This window comes from Haliaeetus albicilla, chromosome 10 (assembly GCF_947461875.1).
Source record: "Haliaeetus albicilla chromosome 10, bHalAlb1.1, whole genome shotgun sequence".
NCBI lineage: Eukaryota > Metazoa > Chordata > Aves > Accipitriformes > Accipitridae > Haliaeetus > Haliaeetus albicilla.
In genome coordinates, this window is record NC_091492.1 from 17,995,222 (window position 1) to 18,004,785 (window position 9,564).

Sequence of the window (9,564 nt, forward strand, 5' to 3'; positions counted from 1 at the left end):
ACAAGAAGCACAAAAGCAAGCAATATTACTGTTTCTTTTTTTAATAAGTAGAAAATGATGGACAGAAGAAATGGTAATTAAGAACAAGAATGAAGAACAGAGCCGTAACAACCTATATGTGCAGTGTTCTGGTACAATATTTAACCATATATTGCAGTTGAATTTTTTTGTATTTTAAATTTTAGGTGTGCATACCACGCTCACCTCTGTTCAACTATAGTAGAACAATAGAAGAAGAGTTCTCTTCACAGTTTATACTACAGAGGTATAGGCATGGGCCAATTTACTGCTTTAACTCTATCATTTGTACTTCTTCACAGGTACAAACATGCAGTTATCTCTATATATGCATGAATGAACCTCTTACGTGTAGTTTCCTAGCTATCCCAGATACAGATGGGCTTTTGTACAAAAAGACATCGTTCACAAATACTGAGTACAAGATGACATGGCAAAACTGTGCTGTTTAGTCTTCAGAGTTTTTTAAAGTGATTTTAGACTCCCTAAGTTTACTGCAAGGATTGGTAAAGGTTCTGCCTATTTTTATGGGTTTAAGTCAAGACTCAAAATATCAGATTTTTATATAATCAAACACTATAGGAAGCTAGACTACAAGTTTAATGCCATTTCATCTACTGAAAGAACTGTAAGCATATGATTTGATGAGCAGAGTTTTACTGAATGTGGATAAATATTTAAAGCTTTTTAGAGTCCCATGTAAATGCAATAAACACATATTTGATCAAACTGCCATCTGCTGGGTATTCCTGGGATTTAAGTGGTTTGGTTAAACACACACACACTTCTGTGTCTGAAAATATTTTAACAAGAACTATGAGAAATCTTTCCATTTTCATCATATGTTTTTTGAAGTTTGGTTGGCAATAACCAATTGCCCTTGTTCCAGCGGAAATGCTGTCAGAAGAGTCACCTTCAGGACTAGGCCATGCTACAGACATCCTGTGACCCTGCATAACCTAATTCATCCTGCTCACACAAACACTGACATTCAGCTTGCTGGGCACAGCTCAGTTAGCTTCACCTGTGCAGCCCTTGAAGAGAAAGGGACACACAACAGGATCCACATTGCCTGAAGCAACCATGCCCTATAACCACAGAATTTAGTAGAGTTGCTTGACTGCTTTTTCAGAAAAAAAAAAAAAAAGAAAAAAAAAAAGAAAAAGAAAAAAGAAAAAGAAAAAAGAAAGAAAAAAAAGAAAAAAAAAGAAAAAAAAAGAAAAAAGAAAAAAAAGAAAAAAGCAACAGGAGAAATAAAAAGACTAATAAAGGAGTAGTAACAAATTACTTAAAGTACCTCCACAAAAAAGCCATATATAACAGAGGGGCAAATTTCTGAGAACTCTTTCTTCAGGAAATTAAGGAAATACTCCTCCTTGGAACCATCCAAGATTACAGCCATCAAGAAGCAAGGCTACTCAGAGTGCACTACACAAGTTTAATAACTGTGGTACAATCAAATGCAAACAGAGTACTCCCAGAAAATTATCATTAGTAGTAATGGTGGTAGGCTAAACTTTTAAAAGTGAGATTTCAAATTAGTTAGGCCCTGAAGGCAGAAGCAAAAGTAAAATCTTGAGGCTTCCAAAAAACAATAACTAAGCCCATTGTACAGAAGAACCATCTACTGTAGTCATCTTCCAACACCCCTCCTCTGAGAGGGCAAAGTAAAATTATGAAATGCAAGCACAGAGCCATCAATTAGGAATTGGGTTGATCTGAGAGGCTATTACAGAGGTGTTCATTGAGAGGTGTCTTGCTTCTCCAAAGCATCTTTGTTCTAGGCCTTCAGGCTTACCTGTTTTGCAAACCTAGTATGTCACTTGCTGTTTCTTTCCTTAAGTCCCTGAACACATTTTAAATATCCTAAGTCACCTTTCTGAACACTTACTTCTATGACATTCAGAGGCAGAACTCCAGGTACCACAGTTTTTACTGAAAGAAAAAATTGCCTCTAAGGTATGGGAAGGTAATGGTACATTGCTATATAAACAGAACTGTTTGGGGATTCAGAAGCAGGACTACTCAATCAGGTCAGCTGTAGCTTCACCTAGCTGATAAATCTGAGGTTAAAAAGGTTCATATGCACCTAAGTGTGCAAAAAAAGCTTTATGGAGAAGAAATACAGCTAGCCATGGTATTCAAAGGCAGGGACCCTAATCTTTAAAAGGCAGGGCATCTGCCAAGATGAAGTACTTGTAATGGGACAATACTGAAAACCAATCATCTGCAAATTTATTTAAAGCACTTTCATAGAAACCCCTTGTTTCAAACTACTGTATGGTTCCTTTGGGGGTTTGCATGAATTATTAGGAAGAGAGATGCAAATTACCTCACAAGAGTACTTACAGAAAGAAAGTGAGTATTACTTGCATGTGCATAGACTAGGATGGCAGGGGTGGGACCTCAAGCTTTAGAGGTTTTTCATAAGGCTTATTTTCTATATGAAGAAGGAAGTTGGAAGGGGGAAGAGAAATGAACACAAATTCAGTTAAGCATCATCATTTCCTTTTGGAGCACAGGCAGGATTTAGGTATGCTATAGGAAGGCTGAAGAAAACCTGGGCTCAAGCAGATAACCCATGCTCTCAAGACAGAAGGATGCTGTCCTTCCTTATCTAGGCTTTAAAGTTATGCTACTTTAACTGCATTTGGACCATATTAGGTATAAGCCTAAATAAAGCTAGAGTTCACTGTTATTTAAACAAAAATAAAAAGTTGTGTGTTTATCTGTCCTGTATAGGAAGAAAAAAAATACATGAAGAAATATATACTAGCTTATCACACTTTCATACCGATTAAAGTTTCTTCACAAAAACTTGGACTGTTAGAAGTATACTACATTAAAAAGGTCATCTCCATAGTCTGAATTAAGAATGATGTTCCTATTACTACAATATAGAAATCAAGTGTAAATTGAACCAAAGCAATTTAGCAGAATTCAGAACATAAGATCAGGTTACACTATACTCTAATCCCTATTCAGAACCAAGTCAGCTATGCATAACTGCTGTTTTTCAATGAGAATGAAACAGTCTGTAAATGTTGTGTAAATCACCATGAAATGCTTGGGGATCCTGATGGGTGGAAAGTACTATACAGAGACACATTATTGTCATTTTACATTTAATTCTACAGTATTTGTATTTTAAAACCAGATATTCTACAAAATTCAAATAAGTGAGTGGGCTACAATCAGAAAGATTCTCCCTAATTTTATATCTTCCCCCCACGCCCACTATCAGTAGATATGGTTTACAAGGTGTAGCGTTGGATTGCTAAACCTATATGACATTTTGTACACTGTCTGAAACTGCAGACTCTGGCATTTTCCAAGAATTACAAGATCATAATCTTAACAACAATGCTTGCAAAACCTGCAGCCATTTTAGTCAGTAGGGGCCCATTAAGTTCTTTGGGAACTGCAGCAGGAGAAAATGCACAAATTGCAACTAAAAATGCTAACTCAAGAAAACTAGTGCACAATAAGTCAGCCACGCACACCATGCACCATATTTCAAAAGCCAGATATGAAATGGTGTTCTGGCTTTGTAGAAATGAGGTTTACAAAGTACCTGAGTCAAAACTTGTTATTCCTTAGGGAGGATTGTCTCTGCTGTCAGGGGAAGTGATGCTGGAACCAGTCAAACACACCTACCACCAGTCTGCTGAAAAAATAGAGCGATGATAGCATAATGCAGGTACAACAAGTGGAGGATAAATGTTCACTTACTGACCACAGTTTCTTGCTCTCAAGACTTAAATTCACCTGGATGAGATGCATGATAGATCCCCCCGCTTTGATTTTGAATGCCCAGGCAAAGCCCTGAGCAGGACTTCTAAAGGTTTCCTGCAGGTATATATGCAGCAAATACTGACTCCTATCAAAACCTTAACTGAAAGCACACTACACAACCAGAAATTGAGATTTTCCAAAGACAAAGAATATTTTCATGTGGAGTTTTAGATCAGCCCCAATACAGAAACAGCCACAGAACACGTCATCTGCTTCCACTAATTGCTTTGATTCTTTTAAAACGTTTAGTCTCCTTGGCAAGAGTATAGGAAAGAAAAAGTCTACATTGATATTACTTCTTTTTACACATTTTGGTCATTTGCTTCTCGTTTGAAAACTTGTCTGTTACACAAAATGTAACCTTTAGGTTTGGAGCAGAGAGACTGGGTTTATTAGGGTGTTTGGGGCTTGTTTCATTTGTTTTTTAATGCCTCTGCCCATCAATGACCCTATGAAATTTTAGGCTGAGATTACTACATGCATACCCTATGTGAAGTAAATTCCAAATACCTAAACACAAACTCTTTAATTACACTTACACATTAGAGAAAGTGCTGGTTTGGGCTGGGATAGAGTTCATTTTCTTACAGAAGCTAGTATAGGGTTATGTTTTGGATTTGTGCTGAAAACTGTGTTGATAATACAGAGATGTTTCTGTTACTGCTGAGCAGCACTTACACAGAGCCAAGGCTTTTTCTGCTCCTCACCCCACCCCACCAGTGAGTAGGCTGGGGGGGCACAAGAAGTTGGGAGGGGACACAGCCGGGAGAGCTGACCCCAACTGACCCAAGGGATATTCCAGACCATAGGACGTCATGCTCAGTATATAAAGCTGGGGGAAGAAGAAGGAAGGGGGGGGGATGTTCAGAGTTATGGCGTTTGTCTTCCCAACTGTTACATGTGATGGAGCCCTGCTTTCCTGGAGATGGCTGAACACCTGCCTGCCCATGGGAAGTGGTGGATGAATTCCTTGTTTTGCTTTGCTTGCGTGTGTGGCTTTTGCTTTACCTATTAAACTGTCTTTATCTCAACTCACGAGTTTTCTCACTTTTCTGATATCTTTCCCCATCCCACCAAGGGGGAGCGAGCAAGCAGCTGTGTGGGGCTTATTGCTGGCTGGTTAAACCACAACAGAGTCAGATAGACTCAAGTCTTTATATACAAAATAAAGAATATCAGTTCATACAGTACAAGTCTTCAAGCTTATGCAAAACCCAAATAAGATTTTCATGGTTTGGCTACGTATACTTTATTCAGGATATTTTAATGCACAAACATCTTCAAAGTGTTCTAACAATCAAAAGTGTATGGAATACACAAAACGTAAGTGTAAACTGTTTATAGTACGTCGGTAAGCAACAAGCTTTTGTCTAAGTCAATGGTGAAAATATATGACTTGGTAGAAAATATATGGATCTGTTTTCTAATGATACTGTCATGGGGAAAACAACAAGAAAACCCCAAACCAAACCATGGTAAAAATGTTCCTTGTATTTCAGTTCCCAAACAATCAGCCAATACTACACTAAGACTAAAGCAAGTAATGAAGACAGTATGACCCTAATATTCTTTCTACCTTGTGTATTCGCATTCTAGGATAGCTGCATAACAACTTCAAAGTGATAATTCTATCTTTCTGGGTCTCATTTGGATCCAAGAATGCTTAAATATTTCAAGTAATACAGAAAGTGCCATCACTCTTCAAAGCAAAGTACGTGCTTAGATAATCTGTAAAATTCTAAGGTGCCATTTTTATTACTATTATAATTGTTGGTGTTCAGGGGTTTTTCTAAAAAATTATGCACATAGGAAAAGCATTTGGTCACCATTGATAATAGGTGCTAGAAAAATGGTATCATACACTGTGTCCAGATATATTGCAACATACATATTCATCTCATCACATTGCTAATAGAGGAACTAAAACAACATGGCATTGTTGTACCTAAATTAACTTTTACTTAACATTTTACAAGAAGGTAACAACTCATAACTTTTCCTAACATTTCCTCCCTTCAGTGACCAAAGACAGACTTGCCCTGAAAAAACATTAATCTTTTAAACAGTAATATCTACTAGATAAAATTTGAGTTAACTAGACTATATGCGTTCTTATCTAAAAGTGCATTAACCCTAGCTGAAACTCGTTTTGTGCAAATCCAAAAGTTTCAGGTATCAAGAAGCAGACGTCCTTTTACCTCCTACCTAGCTGGTCAAGCAAAATGTTCCCAGGGCTCCATCCTTCAAGGCTCAGAGGATGCCTCTTACAGAGCAGATGACCTTCACTCTGGTAAAGGACACCTAAAATTGACAGCATCCAAAAAAAAAAAAAAAATCTACTTCACATCAGGTATAAGAAACCTAACCATAGGACAGCTGAGAAAGTATTTCAAGACATCTCTTCCTAGCCAAACTGTTCTACACGGATTTTGGAGGTAAGGGCATAGGCAGGGAGAACCGAAAGAGGAAATGAAGAGTAGGGGGATATTTTGTTTTTCTGTTTCAGTTTTCTACGTGGAAATTTGTTTTCCATATTAGCAAAAGAAGGGGCAAAATGGTAGAGTTGCTATGGAAACTACAAGTTTCTCATTAGTGAACACACAGAAATCAGTTGGAAAAGCTAGAGAGGACAGATGCTAAATATACATTCTTCCTGAACTCATACATATTACTTTATTATTTTTTTTGCTCGTATTCCCTTCTGATTTACACATGCACAGAGCCTTTCAAAATGTAAGGGGAAATGACTCCGATCAAAAACAGAACATGGGGATTGTTTCAAACTTTTTTTAAAATGAAGTGCATACAAAAGAAATCATACATCTAAAAATGTCTCATAATGTGTTAGTCTACAAGCTAACTGTAACTTACAAACACTTAAAGCTAAGCAGTTTTTGTAAAAATATGGTAGGAGGCTACATATTAGAAGTCACGTAGGTGAAATCAACACATTGAACGCATGTAGGATTAATACAGAGAACATGAACTGGAGTTAAACCCTGAAATAATGCTCTGACCGTTTCTGACTGGTGCAAATCAATGAAAAATCACAAATCCATCAGTCAAAATTAGCACCGTAGAAACAGTATGGGCTCCAGAATGAAAGTCTAATAGAAATCCAAAGATGCCAATTTCTTGAATCCAAGCAGCGTCTGAACTCATAATTCTAACTTAAATATACATACTACCTGAAGCTGAACTGAAAGGCAATGAGACAGTACAAGAGAAATATGTCTTTATTTCTCAGTAAATTCCCCTAATTTGATTTTTCAGAATTGTTTCCTTTCAAGTATACAGAGAGCTTATCTTAATAATCAATGTAGGTTGTTAAACGAAGGGACCATGCTATAACCTGCCATTTGGTATACTGTCTTATTGCAATGGTATGAAAACATTTCTTGACAAGAAACAAGGAAAACATGCTGCAGCGCAAGATTCTTTAAAATTCTGTAATACAACACACATTACAAATTCAGAAACAGCTCCACAGAACATATCTGAAAAATAAGAGACTTAAGTACTCCTGAGAATCGTGGTCTGTTTCTGAAGAAAAAAAGCAATCACATGAAACATATGGCCTCTTAAGTGTTTAATAATTTTGCATCAAAAATAAACAGCTCATTTCACATGGTGTAAATTGTGAAAGAGAATTCACATACAGTGCTATAATCTGGTCTAATTTCCATTAAACTGCTTTTCTTACAAAACACTATTTCACTACCTTTACATTGTGCCCAGCTACAGAAACTAATAGTAGACCAACAACGACTGAATTAAAAATAAAAAATAAATTGGAATATGTCCCCTAAGTTCCATTATTATGAACCAGATGTTTGTTTAGAACACAAACTTACACATTAAAGCAAGTACAAAAGTCTTGATTATTTAAGCACATGGCTGAAGGCGAAAATGAGCTAACCCCTTTCTACATTATCTTTTACTTCTTTTGTCATAGGTAAAACAATGAAAAAGGTTTAAAAGCCAAAAGACAATCTTAACATGAGACCATAAGGAAACCTTCAAAGGGTGAAGAAACCTAGACTGCACTGATCTTCACTCTTAGAAGAGCCACTCTATTGCCAAAAGCACTCAAATGCCATGCACCAGACACTACATAAGAAACTTAACCTTAAACTCAACAAACAAATGTCCAGTAGTATTGGAACCATTCATGCTAGGATACTTTGAGTCATCAAGTTTTAAGAAAGGAGAAAAAAAATGTTACAAGTATGAGAACTTTGGCAACTGCAAGAATCTATAGCTAATCCCATGGTATGCACATTTATCACTTCTTTCTCATTTTACCATCACTGTTCTCATTTTATAGCATCACTGTGCCCTTTCAATTCCAGGATATTGTGGAACTGCTTTTAAAGAACATTAAAAGCTCAAAGTAGTACAGAAAAAGCAATGACTGAAGCTAATTAAAGAACTCACTTGGTACAGTACATAAACTGTTTGACAATGTACATGAATACCATCATATGAGGAATGCAGAGTATTTTTAAACGTTTTTGCCTGTCATTTTGGAACTCGTTGAAAATGTTCACCAAAACTCAAGTTCACAGTAACGTTCAAAGGTTCACTCTAGAAAGCTTATAAACCAGAAAAATTCTCCTTAAGAACAAATATATTCCTGACATGTTTAACTGTGAATGAAGTGGATCAGAAAAAGCCTAAAATAATTTGTGTAGCAGTGAAGGCAAAGTGCTAACTGACCTCTGGGACATTCTATTGATCAAAACGGGTAATATTGCACCTGTATTTTCAAGTTCAGAAAGCATGATAATGAATAGTTTTCTCCAGACTGGACAATATATTAAGGAACATCTTGAATATAGCTAATGTAATATTTTTCAAAGACACATATTGTGTAGGATATGCCCTAGAAATATAGATATTACTTGTTTTGGAATGTCCTTCTCCTCCCCCCCACAAAATGAAGAACAATTGCAGTGGCAAACTTGATATGAAAGTTATGAATATTTGTGTAAAAAGAAAAAATGTAACAGTAGTAGTTGATAAACTATTATTTCATAAGAGCCATTTGGTCAATAGTATTTATGCACAAACGTCATCTTTGCAGAGCAAGATACCTTACAGGAAACACACCCCAAAAATCTAATTAGGTAGTCTATAAGCTAGTGTGGTGGGTTGACCCTGGCTGGATGCCAGGCACCCACCACAGCCACTCTCTCTCTCCCCCTTCTCAGCTGGACAGGGGGGAGAAAATATAACAAAAGGCTCGTGGGTCAAGATAAGGACAGTTTAATAAAGTGAAAGCAAAGGTCGCGTGCAAAAGCAAAGGAAAAACAAATGACGTTATTCTCTACTTCCCATCAGCAGGCGATGTCTAGCCACTTCCTGGGCAGCAGGGCTTCAGTACGCGTAGTGGTTGCTCCGGAAGGCAAAAATGCCCCCCTTCTGTCTCCCTTTACTTAGCTTTTATATCAGAGCTGACGTCATATGGTATGGAATATCTGTTTGGTTAGTTTAGGTCAGCTGTCCTGGTTATGCCCCCTCCCAAGATCTTGCCCTGCCCCGGCCTGCCATTGGGGGGCGGGCAAAAACGTTGGAGAGACAGCCTTGATGCTGTGCCAGCACTGCTCAGCAGTAGCCAAAACACTGGTGTGTTATCAACACCTTTCTAGTTACTGATGCAGAGCACAGCACTACGAGGGCTGCTATGGGGAGAATTAACTCCATCTCAGCCAGACCCAATACAGTTAGCAATATGTGAGGTGGAAAAAA

General features: G+C 37.3%; 1 long non-coding RNA gene across 2 annotated transcripts in view; it reads right to left on the bottom strand.

The window, feature by feature from the left end:
* Nucleotides 1–7,673, bottom strand: part of LOC138687266 (uncharacterized) — a 35,995-nt gene extending 28,322 nt beyond the window's left edge. Inside the window, exons 1-2 of one of the 2 annotated variants that reach the window (XR_011326536.1) lie at nt 6,012–7,673; nt 3,593–3,682 (exon numbers count right to left, since the gene is read on the bottom strand). This is a non-coding gene — a long non-coding RNA (uncharacterized lncRNA). Of the gene's footprint in view, nt 1–3,592; nt 3,686–6,011 lie in introns of both variants that reach the window. The other variant, XR_011326535.1, reaches the window with a different exon arrangement.
* Nucleotides 7,674–9,564: the final 1,891 nt, after the last annotated feature.